General features: G+C 40.5%; 1 protein-coding gene across 1 annotated transcript in view; it reads left to right on the plus strand.

Annotated features, from left to right (window-relative positions):
• The window catches only part of LOC135703192 (LIRP-like), a 152,606-nt gene that overhangs the window by 855 nt on the left and 131,223 nt on the right, over positions 1-20,528 (plus strand). The window lies entirely within an intron of this gene.

Consider the following 20,528-nt stretch of genomic DNA (forward strand, 5'->3'; position numbering starts at 1 on the left):
TTTACAGCTGTTACTTTAACTTATGAATCTCCTACAATTGCTGATATTTCTCTTTTGGGAAAAAAAAATCTACAACTCAGTTTATTGTGCGTTTATTGAAATCACGATTTCTCATGGCGGTTATGTATGAAGGATGTATTGTCAAATGCTCCTTCAATATCAAGAAACGTTGCTAGTAGAATTTCCTCAGCCGCAAAGGATTTTTATATTGAAGTAACAAGAGCTGATTTCTATGACTGATAAGCGAATTGTGTTTTACATAAAGATTTATTGGCCCGTATTACCGATTTCACTTCACGGTGAAGTGACAGCTTATCACTCACGGTGAAGTGATTCCCATTTGATTTACACGGCAATCACTTCACCTTGAGTGACAAGTGGTCACTTCACTTCGTTTTCACCGTGAAGTGACACTCGTAATAAGGGCCATTAAGAAGTATTTCTGGTTTAACATATTCATCTATGAGTGTTTCCATTAATTTCAAAAATATTGATCACAGACTGATTGTCCCTATTTTTGTTGGGATGTAGGGTAGAGCGCTGCTTTGCCGTAATCTCCCATTTCCGTTCTTTTGAGCAGAAATCATCAATAATATCCATGATGTCACCGTACACAAATCAATAAAACGTTTGTTTCGATGCGTTAGCTTATAAGCTACAACGCAAAGTCTATACGAGTGCGTTGTATGAATATGTAAACTCATTGTTCTCAAAACAAAAGAAGCGCTCCTAGCAAATCAATTTTGTTCTGTCTTCATTCGTAGAACGACGAAAAATCTAGAAAAACTAGAAATGGCGTTTCAATGCGTTGGGACAGAATTGAAACTCGTAGAACTAATTTGAAATCAAGAAGCAATGTTAGATTTCCTCCAATATCTCAATAATTTGTAACTCTTTATCAAATCCAACGGTAGGTATACTATAGTAGAATCACTACATTTTTGAGTTCATATCCGTTCGAAAAAGAGAGGTTATGCGTGGGTTATGCTTAGTCGGAAATTAGATTAAAAACCTTAGATTAAAGGAAAAACTCTATCTGGACCAGGGGATTTGAAAGGACTAAAATAATCTATCGCCCATTAAATTCTAGACCTTGTAAATATTGTGTTAGCTAATTTTTCAGCCTCTTTATAGGACAATTCTCGCGTAACTTTTCAAAAAGACCAAGATCATTTTCCATCATTTTGAGAAAATAGAATATGAAGTTCATCAGCTTATTAATTTAACAGTTTAGAAACAATACATTTTGCAAAGCTATATTTACCTTAGTCAGTGAATAATAACGTTGGAGATTCAGTAGAAACGGTAAAATCGCCACTTTGAATTTCATGCTACGTTATAGAAAAAAAATTGCACAGGACGTTTTGACTAGTCAAGTTGTTCATCAGACATGTTACATAGGACGATTTTTCCCAATGACATAATCAATGAGTATCACATTGGACTGTCATTTATGATAGTCATAGGTAAAAAATTATCCAATTTACAGTTTGAAATGATGGGTACGTGATAGCTATTTCGGACAATTGGACTGCCAAACATGATTGGTGCTCATTTTCTAAAGGCGAGGCATGGAATACCAACCTAAGGTTATGTACTCTATTCTGAAATCTGTGATTGTTCCCTATCACAGATTTCAGAGTAGAGTACCTAACCTTAAATTTGTATTCCATGCCCCGCCTTTGAATGGACAGATGGGTGTTTTTGTATCATGTAAAATGATTGAAGAGCAATAGTTTGTATAGATTAGCTCGATTTGTTAACATTTGTTACTTAGGACCTTTTGAAAAGTGACGCGAGATTTATAGTCCAAATCATGAGTCATTTATTTCAGTAGATCTATCACGATCCACACATTCTGTGTTTATCATCAGTAGGAAGGGACCCTGGAAAATGAGTTTGCATTATCAGTTCCAGAGTTTCATTTGTGTTTTCAGTAAAATGTCCATCAGTCTTTTTGAGAGTTCCGTGACCATTAGAATGATCTTTCGAGAGAACTTTTTGTAGTCTTGGATTTTCTTATATTATATTACTATGATATTCACTCGAAGCCTCTTAGTAATGATAATTTTGCGCGCCTGCATAGTTTTCGAGCTATTTTCCTTAATTTTTCTAATCTGTCATTCTACCAGGAAACATCTCCATTAGACCACCGATGCGTTGCTTAAGGGGGTAGTCCACTCTGGAAATTTCAAAAAATCTTTTTTTTTTGGTTTAAAAAATACTTTGGAATGTCTACTTTGACATAGACTTGACCGGAAGTCCGCAAGTGACATCGTTCCAAAGTTATAGGCCGATTAGTGGACTCGTGTCCAGACGCTCCAAGCGCGCTCAGGTGAGCGCTCGAAGTACCCCCCCGTTACCGGCAAAACGGCGAGTCTTACTAGTTCCAACTGCTGCCGCGATTATCTCTTAACGATGTTTTCAAAATTGGCGGGCGCTGTATTTTAGAAACGGCTCATTCGATTTTAGAAACGGGGATTGAATTTTCGAGTTAAGTACATTTTTTCTAGTCTTGTACGTAGCCGTTTTTCAAAAGAATCAAAAATGGATTTTTGGTGCAAGCATTTATCTCCAATTTTAGGGTACAAAAACGGACTGTTTTTTTTCAAAACGTCGCCAAATTTTTATTTTTCAACCAAATCAAAAACGGCTACGTACAAGACTGAGTCATCTATCAGAGAATAACCACAAAAAAAATTCGTTGTTCCAGCTCCAGTGCAGTGGTGTGACCGCCAGACGTCCCGCCCCGCGACGACTCAGACGGGAGGTCTCCTGGGGAACCTGGTGCAGCGGCTACAAGAGACATCCAATAACGCCAAAAAAATCTCAATTAAAGAGGACATTTCAATTGACAAAACCATGCATTCCTTTTTTGAATTGATCGTTATTTACCCTCAAAAAAAATTCGTGAAAATGACCTATTTTTCATGCCGCCAGAGTGGACTACCCCCTTAAGCAACCTTCATGATAACGCAGCAACCAGGGGTTGCTATTCAAGCACGGGAAATAACAATCTGCCTTTCGGTGAACAGTGGGTTAGCAAAGTACGCAGCGCGATAGCAACCGACCCAAACGTTGCTATTTATGAAATGTCATTTTTATTTTTCATTTTAAAATTGTTAAAAATCACTTGCAATAACGTATTCTCGGCAGTCTAAGCACTAAGCTATGCTTCTATAGGCTTATTCATTTGCCGTACTTGGTTGTTTACATTCAGCTGCTGCCTGCTGCTTTATCCATTGCAATTGATAGAATTGTTCAAAAGTGTTTTAAAACACTTTTAAAACGCTCCAAACTTCTCAGGTGAGTGTGACTATTGCCGGCAGCCGCTTTTACTTAGGCAACCTTTCCATTTGATCTGCTTGTTAATCTGCTGTTATATTATCGGCAACTCGAAGCATCAGCATTTTGACGTGCGTGTTTTCCATTAAAAGAAAAAAAAAACTGGAAAAATGCGTTTGCTCAGCCATACAAACTTTATCCTTTGAAAACATTCAACATGAGAAAATACAGTGAAATTAGCGTAACATTTTTGTTGCCGGAAACAGTGAATGGGTGCCGAAGCCGAAATTTATCCTAAATTAGTTTGAATTTGGGACGGAAATGCAGTCCCAGGGACAGTGAAGTGGCCCTGCGGAACATCCGTAGCAGTGGTCAATTCGTAAAAAAGAATCTAGAGCTCCGCGATTTTTGAAATGAATTTGAATTTGAGACGAGGATGTGCACTAGGCTGATGCAAAATTTGAAATTTTCGCTCCACGGTGTTCAAACGGTTTCAAATCGGGTTCTGCTTAGCCTCCGAAACTGACTTGGCACAAACCATTTGAAGTTTATATGGAAGTTATTATGAGGAAAACCAAACTTTTTGTTCATTGTCTTCTAGCCATGTACATATTGTACTGTTAACAAATTCTAATGCTATTATTATGGAAATTTTTATGAGCTACATCTTTGCAGAAAATCGTTTTCAGCCAAACGTCAAATTAAACAGTTATTAATTGCTTAAGAGATTGATAATCTTATGGCAAGATTAAGCAACTTTATTGTTGGCAACACTGTATTCTGCAGTGACATAGTAGCCATGATATTTGTGCTCTATTCTTCGCACCAGAAACACCAATGTTGCCTGCTGAACAGTTGATTGAGCATAATCATAAGACACCAGTAACTTGAATCATTAATAACTTTTGTTCCTTACATTTGATCGAAAAGTGGTCTTGAACAAAGTTGTTTCTGAGAAAATTTTCAACAAAATTAGCTGTAGCATTTTCTAAAGTAGAGTGAACTGATGAATTTTGCGATCGGTATGAACCGAAATTATGGTTTCCCCATAGTAATTTCCATATAAACTTCAAATGGTTTGTGCCAAGTCAGGTTCTTACTAAAGGAATTCAAATTAAGGGAAGATAATCAGGACCCAATTTGGAACCGTTTGAGCACTGTGGAGCATCAGTCTAATGTGCACTCTGGCGGCCACGGGATCGTCTTCCGGCAGATCCTGAACATTTGCAAACGTGGACATTTCATAGAAAAGATCCTTAAGTTCTTCGATTGTTTTCAAATCGAAATCACTTGGATGCTACATTAATGAATTTGAATCTGGGACCAGCATGCGCTCTCTGCTGGCTATGGCCTTGTCGCCATCTGTAAAAGTTGTGAATTTAAAAAAATACCCTAGGGAACATTCATAAACGACGTAGCATATTTATGACAAATTTAGACCCCCCTCACTCGTAGCGTATTTTGCCAAACATAATACATGGCCAGTCCCAACTTCTGCACCTCTCTACCCCCTGAAATACTACGTCATTTATGAATCGTCTCCTAGAGCTTCTACCATTTTCCTCTACATACATTCTTGAGCCGGAAAGTATCATCCAAGTGGCAAGCCAGCTGTGCTCAGAGTTAATATTTATGCAGCGAGGAACTTTGAGTAACTCATGGTCGCTAAAAATTGATCAAAGTAGTCGCACACGAGGTCGTAGATTCATCAACAAATAAAAAATAAAAACTGTTTGAATAAACATCAACTGTCAGAGTGATCTTTTTCAAATTATTTTATTATAATGATACAAATACTCCAGTCCAATTTAATTCATTTAGAGCCCATTATCCTTATATCGAAGAAATCATATCAAGAAGACTGGCAACTTTGCCAGAATCCAAGCGACAGATACAATAGCGCAGCACTTGAGTGAAGGTCGAAGCAACTTGATTTGTTGTCTTCGCTCGCTTGTCAATCTTGAAAAAATATATGAGCAGGATGAGCCGTACATCCAATCCAAATCAATCCATCCACAAAGATCCTTCGCATCCGTCTAAAGTTTTGAAAAATAATTTGAAGGGTCTAAATGGGATATTTAACGATCCATTTATTCCCCGGATTAAGGAAACCACAATGACAGGCTTGCACAGATCTAGGATATTTTTAATTAAATGACCACTTTTACGAATATTCAAGAGGACTACCCTTGGACGCTAGGGCACATATTTTGGTCTCCGATCCATGAACGAAGCATCACAATAATGAATTCCGAAACATTCGCAGAACTTTGACATCTTTTTTTATCGAACTTACCACATTTACGGATATTCTCAATCTTCCGGAGGACAGTCCCGTGACCAGCAGAGTGCACAAGTTGGTCTCAAATCCAAATTCATTCATTTTTTTTTCACGGTGAAGTAATTACCGTTTGATTTACATGGCAATCACTTCACCGTGAGTGACAACTGTTCACTTCACTTCGTTTTCACCGTGAAGTATCACTCGTAATAATGGCCAATATTGTTTAAGATGGGCTCATGTCGACTATATAGTTCCCAATTTACCCAAGATACGCAGAGTGCAATAATAGAATTTCATAGCAAATTATGCGTGCAACAATTCTCTGCAACAATCAACTCTGAGGGACATTGACAAGTTTTACTCTACATAATGATTTTACCTATAGAAACTGCTGATGAGCGCTGTAAATGCTTCATCAATCACATTCAAACGTATCTCGAGGAATTTCTACTTCAAAAACGATTCCAATCTCTTAAAAATGCAAAATAACAAAAAGTACGTTCCTAGTTGTGCAACAATTGGAAAATTACGATTGGGTAGGGATTCCTAAGATCCTGGTCCATGGAATTAATTTATCAAGAATATAAGTATAATGAAATAAAAATAAATGATAATTTTGCTCATAATATTACAATGACAGTTCGTTTGGCTATATTCTACTTCACGCTAACTCGAAAGTACCAATTAAATGTGTATCATGTAGGATTTTTGATCTAATTTCCGTCCTACTAAGCACAACCCGCGCTTTACCTCTCTTTTTTGAACGAGTTTCTGTCTTTTGATGTTTTCAAAATACCCAAAGCGAGTACTTTTTCTTCATTTGAGAAAATGTCTTCTGCACTCAAAAATGGGTTAGAATATGCTTTCAATCAATGTCAATATCAGTGTTGATAAAAATCATTTCTTCTACACTCAACTTAAGCCTAGTATACAGATCGAGGCGAAACGAAATTTGAAGCACGCGAAAAATCATGTAATTTCGCTAGCGAAAAAGGTTGTGAAACATTTTCCAGTTTCCTTTTTTCGCAGTTTACAGTTCATGTGAAACGAAATCGATCAGTTTACACCTCCGGTAGAGTGAAAATCTGACAGATACTCTCTTTCTCGAAACGTCAACTTTTCGCTTAACTGCTGCTCTTTTCGCGAGCACTGCACAGATGCGATCCACAAAATTCGATTTTGCTGGTTCGTATTTGTTTAAAGTTCAAAGCGAAGTGAAATATTTGTCAATTGTGTTTTTCACGCAGGTGAAAAATGTAGTATTTTGTATGAGATTTTCGCTTCGCTTCGATCTCTATACAGGCCTTTAGGGGAAAATGAAGACAACGTTAACAGATAGACCAACTACCTGCATGAATTCGAATTTTGACATAACAACATTATTTTGATCGAGGCAACCTCTGAGTATCGAAGTCAACATTTGTGTTTGTCTATTTGTGGCTGGATCTTCATCATCGCCTGTGTTGTTGTCAATAACAATTTTCGTTTTCATCTTGGTAGGGATGAAAACCAACATGTTACGTTGTTTTTTACACACAGATCGATGGAAAATTATTGCCTCATGCTGAATATATCATAATATCGAGGTCTTAGACTCTGGGTTCGACAATATTCAAAATAATCATTTTGTCCAATATGAAATTGATTATTTTGCTTTTGATGATCGCTTTTGATGTTGACAATTTCGGATTGGATAATCCAGCACTGGTGAATTTCAACAAACTGAACTCATTTGTTCATTTCCCTCGTACGTGACAGCGAAGATTTTCAAAACAAACGCAATTCATCTAGACTGGGTTGAAGCGCTACTCCTTGCGTGTGATGGTAAATGATAAAAACAGGCACATTGGTCATTAGATCTCTGACGAAGTGAAGGCCCAGAGTGTTTCCCCTATGTTTAACAAGCAAGTGTTGCGATCATTCACAAATTTCACGTGCGGTGACCTGAAATTCGGTGAAATATTGTACTCAAAATGCAAAATTTTGGTCAGGATTTGGAACCGGTAAGAATCAGAAGTACACACATGATGAAAATATGTTCCGAAGGCTAGAAAAATGAAGTTTCAATCAAACATGTTAGATAAGCAGCATCTCTCGTCGACCGACAAGCAATGAATTGGACCGAGTGCTGAAAGAGCTCTTCCGGAAGGACAACTTTATGCCTCGATTGGGCAACGATTTTTAACGATATTTATAAATCCGGATAAATGATTATTATTGTATTAATGAGTATTAATTGTTGTAATTATTTCCGATTTTTTGTGCAAGCAAAAAACAAATCAATAAAATGAGTACTTATTACTGATCCATAAAATCAATAAGAAGGGTAAAAATTACCCATTTTTTGACGTATTCATCGAATACTCATTAGTGATTAATGTTGGTTTTACTCATTTCATGGGTATACTTTTACTCATTAATGGGTACCTTCGAGTAAGCGTGTTCACCTCTGCTTATCGATGGAATCTCTAGTATCTAAAGTTAGAATATACCAATCAGTACTCCCTCGCTCGGTAATAGCTAATCTCCTTCCCCAATCTTTCATTCACTTCCGAAGCCCTCTCCGGTCCTCGTCGCCAAAGCGAGTCAACTGCGAGGCCAGGAAATTTAATAACACCAAAGGAGAATGAGTTTCGTTTTATGTTTCTGGTATAATTACCAGTAATTATCCCGACACCACTTCCTTCCGAACCAACATCGAATGGTACTAGTATTCAACTCCCCTTTGAAAGTAACAGGCTGCTTCTTTGTATTGTGATTTGTAGGACGTTGCTTAGCAGCACGAAGAATCCATTGGCAACGTAATGACGAAATCCACTTTTTCTCGGAACGATTTGATTATGATGAGAAACGAGCTAAATCCGAACGGAAGACAAGTTACTTCGCCACTCATTATTGACATGCAAGGGGGGTTACTCCGAGGAAATTGGTTTCTTTTCATAGCAAAAGGAGCAAATTGTGTTTCTCACTGTCACCACTGGATTCAAGTAATTAGTGGTCATTGAACGCCTGCTACTGTGCTGCTTGGTTACGCTCTCATTACTCAGATCAAAGCCAACTGTGGCCTACAGAAAAAAAAACGGAAGCTCATTCACACATGCAAGACGATTCTCAGATGTAAATAATAGCACTAGATGAAGGAAATCCAAAACAAAGCGAGAAAAACCAACCATGGGTCTCCGTTTTTCTTCCCTCTCTAATTAATGAAGCGACGACTAGAGATTGAGGTTATGTTGATGAAGACGAATGTTGAATAGCACAAGAAAGAGATGAAGCACACTAATAGAGTTTAGCCAATGAGGAAAAGAAAAAGAATGGAAACCTGAAATGCGTACGCGACGGTCCTAAGACGAGGCGAGAGTATATTTTTCCACAAGAATGTGTGTGCCGATAAGACTTGAAAAAAGTAGTAGAAACATGAACACTGTAAATGTATAACAAAAAATGTAAAAACAAACCTAAACAACAAGAGAGAAAATACTTAATTAAAAGCAAGCCAAGCAGAAAAAGTTTGGTTATGATACACGAACAAACATTAAAAACAAACAAAACAAACACACATACACACACACACAACCACGCAAAACATGGAACCCCAATTGACACATTGATATTTGCTAGATGATATTGTTAGGATTTTTTATGAAAACAAAAACAAAAAAAAACAAAAATTAAAAGAGTAAAAAATGTGATCGTCATTGTTCTACCGAGGTGAGGGTGAAATCGTACTTAATGAAGCAAGAGAATAAAGCCGTTGAGGAACATGAAGGGTTATATGATTTTGTACACAATGATGTAGGATTATACACTCTTTCTCTCTCTCTCTCTTTCTCTTTCTCTCTATCTTCCTCCCTCCGCGCCTGGCTTCGCCCGGCCGGCAGCAGGCCCTTTAGCTTTTTGTGTTGTCTATTAAGTATAACTGATGATGTAGCTGAATGCTGAGTTAAAACAAAGTGAACGGAGTTAGGAAAAAGTAATCGAACAGCAAAGGGGATATTAAGGGACTATTTGTTATCCGTTGCATTAAGCAATTTTATTAGGGTATCGTGGATGTTTGCGTACAGAAAGAAGACAGGATAACTGAACTGGAATCTCTTATTAGAAATGAATGACATATTTGTACTTAATGAGTTTAAGGAAGGCTGTAGTGTGTAACGCTAGGATATTACGATTGAGTATTGTTGCTTGACTAGTAGATTTAATATGCTTCTTTCTGGTTATGGGTTTGTGCTTACGAGTTGCGAATGTTTACAAGAGTAATTGCTAGCACCTACTTTTGTTCCTATAGAGAGTAATCTGGTAGATGTACGATTTTTTTTTAAATATTTGCTTCATGGTCCCTGAATAGCTCAGTTCGAGCACACAAACACTCCCTCGCCAAGTTGCAAATTTATTTACGCCATGACAAAATCCCCCATTCCCTCGTGCCCACTCAAATCTACCCACCTTCCCAATCCGAGTGGGCACACTACAAATATTTAACCATAGATTGCAAGCGCGCAGCCCTCTCGTAAAGCTAATTTTAGGGCCAATATAATTTTGACGTCCAATTTGAAATCGTTTCTAATCTTATGGCAAACAGTCGGTAAAAAATGAAAAGAAGATAAAATCCCACTCATCTTGCCAGCCTCACGGCCACCAAATGGAGAAATTCATCCTGGCTTTTCTATACGCCACGAGACGACCTCGTGTAAATATTTGCAACTCATTTAGTTTTATTTCCGTTCGGGCTATTCGTTGAGTGCGGTAGTTGGTATGGCAACGTGGCTCGGGCAAAAATGTCCTATCCACGTGGTTTTCTTCTTTATTTTTTATTTTATTTTTCATATATATAGTCACCATCGGGTATGACCGCGAAGCGCGAGAACGAGAAGTGAAAAGTGAAGGAGCCTCTGCGACTGCGAAGAAGCTCATCCTATATATTTAGCGAAAATGAAATTTGTACTTAAGTTGAGAGAAATAAAGAAAAAGTACTCTATTTAAGAAAGAAAAAAAAACGAAAGAACTCTGGAATTGCGTTTCGTTTGGTGAAATCCCTCCCGGGCTGGTCCGGTCGGTCGGTGTCCCGTCTCCCCCAATAAACCGTGCGGCACCAGCAGGCTATTATTAGCATTACTAATTCAATCAAAGAAACTTCCCTCTCACCCGCCCCATCCACCTCGAGGGTCGTAAAAGGAAGCTGGGGATGATTCTAATAAAAGTTTATTTTCGTCCTGCGTTGGAAAAGAAGCAGTGGAACTCAGTAGCCCACGTTCAGGTTTCCATGGAAAATCACTTTGCTGCCAGTTCACTTGATTCGATTGGTGTTCGGTTGTTGTCATTCAGATTTATTCACTTGATTTTGTGTCATCAAAGTGGAGCAACAATCTTGCTCAGGGGTGGTTCGGTGGAAGTCTTTTGATCAGCTTCTTTCCAGCGAACGCGTTGAGTGACCGGAACTGGATGCCTTAGTAGCGGTAAGTTGGGCATAACGCCCTGTTTGAGATAATATGTGCTTTTTAGCTACTGCGTTAGAAATTATTAATTTTTCAACTGATCATTCGTCGAAAAATACTGAAATAAATAAGCTAAAAACAAAATATCAAAACTTAGTGTCCAACATATTTGTAGCTAGAGTGTCTGTATTAGTAGAGTGGCGAAACGTCAAAATTGGAACAGCGCAGGTGCATGTTGTAACGATTATTCGAGTATCGCGTGTTTCGTGGATTTTTAACATATCAGTTCCACTAAGTCTACACAAAACTAAATCTAAAAACCACCAAAAGCGGCAGCTGCTAAGCTAACAGAGTTCATTGATTTATTTTCTTAGTACGGTTAGCATATAAGTTTCAGCATACTTCTCGGAAATCCTCGGAATTTACTTTCAATCCTCGTAGCTTCTATTAGGTTCCGACAATTTTCGTAACGTTAATGGGACTGCTAAATTTTGCTGAGTATTCACAATTCTCCTGATGATGTTCTTGAAAGTGCTCTAAATAAGTGGAATTCTAATAAAGATCCATCCCTGAAGTTTTCTGGACTTCTGTGAAATTTATGAAACTTTTGCGATGTTCCCGAATTTTTGTTTAAGTTCTCTAAACTTTCCTGGACTTCTTTAGGCTGCACTAGAATTTTCGAAACTTTCCACTATTTTTCTAAAATGAGTATTCAATGCAAGCATTTGAATTTGCATTTGCAGGTGGAGTTTTATCACCTTCCAAGACACCGATTAAAATTTTTAGTGCATGAGCATGAGGCGGCCCACATAAAATCAAATTGTTTGTACCTGCTGGGCGCACAACAGTTTCCATTGGATAAGTGTAGAACGATTTTCATATAGGGTGTCCCAGAAAGTATAAGCACACTTTCTACTCGCCGCCATTTTGAATAAAATGTGCACAAAGCAACGAGTCAACGAAACAAAGAGGAAATGAATTTTACACTTGCTCACTGTCAATGTGTGTATCATTTCAGTTCGGTAATGAATGTTTGTACCATTTTTGCGTAGTTTTGAATAATTAATGATCAATCAACCAAAATGTATTATTCTGTTTCTCCGTGTAGACAAAATGTGTCGGCTAGGAGCAATGAGCACAGGAGGGAGGTGGCGCAAACTAAAGAGACTGAATTGGGTAAAGATGCGATACCTAGGGGCGTCTCACTTTTAAAATGCTTATTGACGATGTATTTATTTAAAAAAAAAATGCATTCTTGTCAACCGAGCTGTTAAAACTTCAACAGAAAAAAATATGCTTACTAGCAACCATATCCTCGACAATAACAAAACGCTGAAAATGACGGATCCTCCAACGACTCCTTCGCTGTTGTTTGCTTAATGCAACAAAGTACATTACATACTACCAAAGATATTAGAGGTAAATGTGGAAGGCGAACTAAAACAGCTAGTTCAATTCATAAACATGTACAAAATTCAACTATAAAAGACAACATAGCATAAACGGAACACTACCATTAACAACTACAAGAAGCACGATCACAGAGGCAAGGTGGACGGAACCCGGTAGTTATCTAGAACTCCAAGCACCTTAGACCGTGGCCAGGGTAGACGCGACACGCGACGCGACGCGATGCGACTCACGCAAGGAATAATAATAAATAATAAGATTCTTTTGAATTGGTCGCGTCCACCCTGGCCGTACCCTTACTGTTGCTGTTACACTCTCAACCTATCAAAATGAATTCATCGGAGCATTCTGACGGATCCAGACAGACTTGCCCACTTTTTGAAATTCTAATTTATTTAGTCAAACATAATCCTGGTGGAGACGTCCACATTTTCCCTACGTACAAGCAACAGACATCACAACACACTCACAGTGGCCACAATACGACCACTCATTCCCAAGGATCATCCATCCATTCCTCCTCCACAGTTGAGATTCCCCCTTATTCTGCGAGTCACGTGACTCTCTCTCACCGGTGAGGTGACAATAGTCACCTCGTGTGAGGTGACTCTCCATTTGATTTACATGGAGAGTCACCTCACACGAGGTGACTATTGTCACCTCACCGGTGAGAGAGAGTCACGTGATTCGCAGAATAGGGAGGATTGATTACATTGCGCAAAAGAAAAGAACTCACATTCACACGCACGAAAGTTCCCACTTCCCAGGCCCGATTTCAACAAATCCCGAAACGCCAGCCTACATACCAGCATCTAGCTATCGTTTTCAACCTTAATCCTCGCCATCATCAATGCGCTCTCGTAATCCCGATCGTATCCAGTCATGAATATTCCAGGTCGCGGAATGCGGTGTACGTGTCAATTCCGTATCCCGAGTGATTTTCTCCATCGAAGTCCGGTGCAATCCAACAAATCGACTGCCGTGGTTTTCTCTCATTATTGGCATTGATGCCAGAATTGATGAACAAAATAGCTTTCCATGTGGCGGAAGGAAATTTAAAGGGTGTCGAAGTGTGTGTTTTATGGGTGTTAACCAAGGGGTGGTCACTCTACACGCTCTACACACTTGTTTTGCACCAACTTTTTTCTCAGTGTACCTCAGTGTGCCGCAGCTGTACCGGCAGTGCAAAGAAGTCATTGAACTGACTTTTGATTGCTTGTGAATAATGCCTTGTTTGGCAACCCGGTATTTTAACAGCTCTTGTTTTTGTTTTGTTTTTCAATGTTTTCAAATCGACACGGACTCCAGTTGGGACTACACACTGGATGCATCCGTCTCCAAGGATGCCTGCAACGGACGAGCTCCGTTGCTACACGATCCTTCCATTTTCGGCGGAAGGCTGACCCCGCACAACGAACGTCAATCATTAGTCAACCAACGTCAATCATTAGTCAAGCCGGCGGAGGAAACGGATTTGCACCGAATTTTTCACCGCCCGAGTAACATCCGTCGGAAAACTGGAAACCAACACCGGCCGGAACACACGTCGGACTGATGAAGGACGCACCGCTGACCCGAAACGGACCAGCAATTTTTCCATGCAGAACTACTTGTCAGAGTCCACCAACCCATACATCCTGCCGGACACTTCGATCAGCTTCAAGGTCTACAGCGCCTCCAAGAACAATCGCTTCTTAGGTCAGCAAAAATCGTATTCTCCACTTCTTCAATACACCACCCGTATGCCGTCCAGGGATCTGCTGCTGACTGCATTCACCACCAAGGACTGCCACCCGTCGCAAGTGCGAATGTTCCCGCTGAAATCGGAAAGTTCCTCCTCCGGATTGGTCGAGTTCCCGAGCGTAGCCCTGGCGGTGAACGCCATCATGAAGTGCAACCACAGCGCGATCGATCAGAAATGCACAAAACTCCCGTTCATTATGAAGCTGTTAGTTGGAAGTGCAAAAAGGCAGAAAATGTTGAACTATTTGAGATTTTGCCAAGACGGTCCTCCAACATTATATGAAGGAAGATGGAATGGTTGGTGAAGCAGCCACCGCCATGGATGTATTCGGGCAGTTCGAATGGTCGGATGGTATAGTTTTTGTTTGGTTGTTGACTTTCCGATTAAAACTCAAGCACCGCTTGTCGTGACCGGCCCAAGCTTTCCAGCGTCGGCCACGGCTACACGAATTAGCGATGCAGCTCCCACGGTTGCGGCTGCTTCCAATGCTGCTGCTGCTGTTCCTTCTGCTGGTCCGTCTCTTCTAAAATTCGTAAAAAAAAAAAACGGACCAGCAGCAGCATTGGAAGCAGCCGCAGCCGTGGGAGCTGCATCGCTAGTTCGTGTAGTCATGGCCGGAAACCTCGGTCAGGTCAAGATACCGCTGTTAGCTGTTCTTCGTCTGGGAGGAAATGTGGATGCGACTGCCGTCACGGGTGTAACGATTTTGAGAATCCATGGTGAGACTTGGTGGAGATTCACGTTTGTTTTGAAAATTATTATTATATATTATATAATTATATTATATTATTATATAAATTATTATTAGCAACATCAATAACAAATTTTGACACATGCACACTGCGCAGGCGCAGAAAAAGTTTAGTGTTTCCAGTAACTTTAAAGATCATTGAAATTGTAACCATGGGTGCCAAACAACGCCAATGACTGCACCCGGGTGTGCCCAAGTTGTATTTTAGCACACTGTGTAGAGTGACCAACCCCTCGGTGTTAACACAAGGTGGCAGAATGACTTACCCCTGGTTTCGACGGTGTTTCCACGCATTGTCGTCGGAGAAGCTTCGGCCAGTGAAGAGTTTGGATGCTGCCAACGGGATTTTCTCTCATTCTCGGTGGAGGAGGTCCTTGTTCGTCCATTACGTTTGACTAAATAAATAACAATTACAATTATATGCAGTATGACCAAAAAAATACGCGAAAATACAAAATTTCGATGGCATTCTCTTGCGTTCATGGCGGACGAGGTTCCACACGGTTTCGGTGGCGATTTCTGATGCTTCCAGCGGAGATTCCAAATAATTTCGACGGAGTTTTCTCAGCGGAGGAGGATCTGCACGATTTCGGTGGAGGTTTCCAATTTTGTTAATGAAGGTTACAGGTAGTTTCAATTAAGTTTTCTGGTGTGCACGATCGAGAAGTACGATTTCGGTGGATATTGTCGGTGCTACCAATGGATGTTCCAGGAAACTTCTAAGTCATTTCCTCGTGTTTTCGATGAAGTAGCTTCCACAAGATTCTGGTGGAGATTTTCTATGCAGCCAACGAAGGTTCAACGGAATTTTGACGGGGTTTACTCGCGTTTTCGGTGAAGCGGGAGGCAGAAGGTTGCAGGGAGTTTCTACTAAAATTATGCGTGTTCGCGGCGGAGAGAATGTCATAGCATGATTTCGGTGGATATTTTGTATGTTACGGATGTTCCGGGGAGATTCGACAGTGTTTTCAAACGTTCACGTCGGATAGAGTTCCGGGCAATTTTGATGGAGATTTTCGGTGCTGCCAACGGAGGTTCCAGTCAGTTTCATCAGAGTTTATTGCGTCCGATGCTCCCCTCGGTTACAGGGAGTTTTGACGGATTTTTTCCGCATCTCGGTCGAGGAGCTAAGACCTATTCTCGCAAGGCAAGGCTGTATTCGTTTGTTCAAATTGCCGGGATAAAATGAATGGCAGAAGTGTGAAACAGTATTTTACTGATGAGCTCGCACACGACACGACTCCGTCACCTGATGGCTTACCGGCTCAGGTTCAACAACTGTTCAACTTGGTGGAATCGCTGAGTGATAAAGTTCACAAGTGCATTTCCATGGATATTCCTGCTGAGCGACCATCGAATCGATCAAGGAAGGGAAATGCCTGGCCCAGACTTGGTGTTAAACGTCGTCGTGGTAATGAAGGTGGACCGATTGGCACTTCTTCTGTGCGTGGAACCAATGCAATTGATCTCAGTGACTTGTCTGTACCGTGTCTAACACCACCGATCTCCCCTCCAAAGTTCTGGCTCTACCTGTCGTTTCATCAGTAGCAGTGTCGTTGCAACGAGCGGAGAAACGATAGAACAAGTGTGTGTATCGACGAGGATTGGATCCAAGCGACTATTGCTGTGTGCAATTTACGTTCCTCCAGACAAGAGCAAGGATCTCAGCGTTTTGAATGGGCATATTGAATCGATCCAAGAGCTTTGTAACAGTGGCTCTGACAGCGATTGCTTGCTGGTATGCGGTGACTACAATCAATCTGGGATATCCTGGAGTTGGGCTGATGGCGAGATTCGACCTGTGAGCTCTGTTCCTTTACCAGTTGCTAGTTCATTCTTGATTGATGGCATGGATTTCCACAACCTGCATCAGAGAAATCTCGAGCGCAACCACTTAGGACGCATCCTGGATTTGTTCTTTTGCCATACGGACTTTCCTGTGGAAATCTCGAGATCTGTTTCACCACTCTTGCCAGTTGATCTTCATCATCCGCCACTAGTCGTCTGCTTACCATCTCTAGTTGATGACGGTGCACTGCTGCTGAATGCGAGTGATGAGCTTGCGTTAGACTATAGCAAGATTGATTTCGATGTTCTAATGGACTTCCTTTCCGTCACTGACTGGGATCTTCTTTTCGATGGACTGAATGCTGATGAAATGGCTGAAACGTTGTGTGCTGTGCTAAATAATTGGATGGATACAAACGTACCGATTCGTCGGCCTGCTGTTTCTCCTGCGTGGAGCACCGCTTTGCTACGAAAACTAAAACGAAAAAGAAATGCTTCGCAACGTAGACTTCGGCGATACCGTTCCCTGGCAAATAAGCGTAGTTTTCACTTGGCGTGTAACGAGTACCGTAATCTAAACTCTTCGCTCTACAAATCGTACGTTTTACGAGTGCAAACTAATTTAAGGCGAAACCCCAAGAGCTTTTGGAGCTATGTAAACTCGAAGAGGAAAAATTCAACAATGCCTGCAAGCGTTTTTTTTTTAATGACGTTGAATCGTCGATAGGCGGGGAGAAATGTGAGCTTTTTGCTGCTCATTTTTCGTCGGTTTTTGCCGCAGAATCCATCACCTCGACTGAACTTGTCTCGGCTGTTTCGGATGTGCCTTCAAACCTTTTTGACATAAACACTTTTGAAATAACGCCCGTTATGGTAACTAATGCCGCCAAGAAAATGAAATGTACCTTCTCGCCTGGACCAGATGGCATTCCTTCTGCAGTGTATTGTCGTACCATAGGAGCGCTTGTTGAACCGCTTTGCAGAATCTTCAACAAATCTTTTGTAGAGTCAAAATTTCCTGCAATCTGGAAAGAGTCATTTATGGTTCCGGTACACAAGAAAGGAGATAAACGTGACGTTAAAAACTACAGAGGAATTACTAATCTCTCTGCAGCATCAAAACTGTTTGAGATAATTGTGAGTGGTTTCATTCTTGAGCACACCAAATGCTATATCTCTAGTGACCAACATGGCTTCATGCCTGGACGATCGGTTACCACAAATCTTCTAGATTTTACCACGACATGTTTTGAGCAACTGGAAAATGGGGCACAAATAGACGTCATCTACACTGATCTAAAAGCAGCGTTTGATACGATCAACCATGACATTATTTTGGCAAAGCTATCCAAACTCGGTGCGTCGGACCGTTTGACTTCGTGGTTGTGCTCCTACTTGACTGACAGGTCTCTGCGAGTGAAACTCGATTCCAGTACTTCCTGGTATTTCACGAACTCGTCAGGTGTACCACAGGGTAGCAATCTTGGCCCGTTGCTGTTTGTGTTGTACATCAACGACGCACTTCTTCTACTTGGAGATGGCTGTAAGCTTGCGTATGCCGATGACCTAAAGCTGTACTTCGTGGTGCGGACTGCTGAGGATTGCATTCGTCTTCAATCGGTATTGGATCTGTTCGTTGATTGGTGTCGTCGGAATAAGCTTACCCTCAGCATTCCAAAATGTATGGTAATGTCGTATTACCGCATCAGGCAGCCGATTGTTTTTGACTATGCCATCAACGGTGTGGTTCTTCAAAGAACCGACCAGTTCAGCGATCTTGGTGTTCTACTGGACCATAAGTTGACGTTCAACCTCCACCGCTCTGCTCTGATCACAAAGGCGAATCGCCAGCTAGGTTTTGTGTCGAAAATATCGAAGGACTTCATTGACCCACACTGCCTGAAAGCTCTCTATTGCTCACTTGTGCGACCAATCCTGGAAAATGCCTCCTTGGTCTGGTTTCCTCATCAGTTGACTTGGAACTTGAGGATCGAAATTGTTCAGCGCAAGTTTATCAGGATAGCATTACGTAATCTACCATGGCGTGATCCGCAAAATCTCCCGCCGTATTCTGATCGCTGCAATCTGCTGAGCTTGGATACTCTGGAATGCCGACGGAAAAATCAGCAAGCAGTTTTTGTTGCCAAGCTATTGAATGGTGAGGTCGACTGCTCGAGGCTTATCTCGCTGTTGGATATCCGAGTACCACCGAGAACATTACGAAGTGGTACCCTTCTCCAACCGCGGTACCATCGAACGGCGTTCGGTTACAACGAACCACTAACAACTATGATGCGTACGTTTACGGCTGTCGAAGAATTATTCGAATTTGGGGAATCTTCATCTCGCTTTTTGGCACGGATTAGAAACACTTGAATTGTTTTAGCTTTAAGGTTGTTTCATTTAGACAATAGTCCGATGAATAAAATTAAATAATAATAATAAATAATAAAAAAAAATCTCGAGTCAGGAGTGTGGATTCTAAAAATTCGATTTTTTCGATCTTTTCGTGGACAAAGAATCGATCCAAAATATCGGAAATCGGGATAAAAAGGATTGATCTTCCAAAGATCGATCAATGATCGCCCAATCCTAAACCTATCAGTAAGGAATTTGGCGAAAATTGAGGAAGTAAGTATCGGAGCAGTCTAAACCGCCATCCAGAAGTACGGCGTCTGCGGCTAATGATCCGTTAACATGATGGCCCAGTACTATTTTCGCCCAGTTTGGCGTCAATGCACTTCTCGAAAGACACGGTACCCAACAAACAATTTTAGCTGCAGACCAGCCTTTACAGGCATAAATTAGCTGCATAAGGCATTTTTTTTTGCTGTATAAGCTAGTATGCAGTCAAAATTGTTAGTTGGGTAGCTTGATACAAAGCAAACAATGTGCAATACGTGCCAAAAGAGATGAATCCTTCGAATTGTCCGGAGGTCCGGTCAATTTAAACTTTTTAGGCCCGTCACAAGGTATGTATACGGAAACACTTTAAAGCAGCGAAATCAATCGAAGAATTTGAAAAAGACTTGACAAAAGTGGTCAAAATTATCGCCAAGGAATCTGTGCTTAAGCTCATGGGCAGCGTCAGATTCGAAAACTCGCTCCTAGGCGTACGATTAAAGGAACTGCAGATTATTTTCATCCAAGTGAAAGAGAATACTATAGAGAACATATATATGATAAAAATTTAAGTTCATTACCATAACGTTTTTTTTTATTCCAAAATAAACTGTGCTTATACTTTTTGGGACACCCTATTGCCCATTTGAAGACGAATTTTTATTTTCAAACGTTTGATTTTCAGTTTGTTATAGGTACTGCTATGCCACATTTAAAGGCGAGATTGAATCTGGATGTAGGCAGAATATTTGCGGTGCTGTATGTTTACAGCGTTATTTTGCCTACATTTGCAGAATGATTTCAATAACTCATATCTGATTGGTCCAAGAACTGCTCCAAAACTACTGCTACAGAACAGAGCCACTAAGAAATTATGCAACACTTTTCACAAACGTTGGAAACTTTATATCTACTTTTAAGAAAACACGTACTGTCTCGCCTAAATTCTGGTAGGTAATAGAGATGCACCTACCATTCTAGAACGGCCTAAAAGAACGATTTGGTAGTGCTTTGAGAACGACTCATAACAAATTAACTAAGCTGACTCAGCCCTGTCATGGTGGCTACTCATCCCTTAAGCCTGTCCACGTTAAATTTCGGACACTAAGATAAAGGAAAAAATTTACACATAATACAACAAAATCGATTGTTTATTTCAGTAAAGTAAACTTATATCGATAGCAAGTGTAGCTTATTTGAATGTTAATT

Source organism: Ochlerotatus camptorhynchus, unplaced genomic scaffold (assembly GCF_037179485.1).
Source record: "Ochlerotatus camptorhynchus isolate MF236.1 unplaced genomic scaffold, CSIRO-AGI_Acam_v1.1 ptg000209l, whole genome shotgun sequence".
Taxonomy (NCBI): domain Eukaryota; kingdom Metazoa; phylum Arthropoda; class Insecta; order Diptera; family Culicidae; genus Ochlerotatus; species Ochlerotatus camptorhynchus.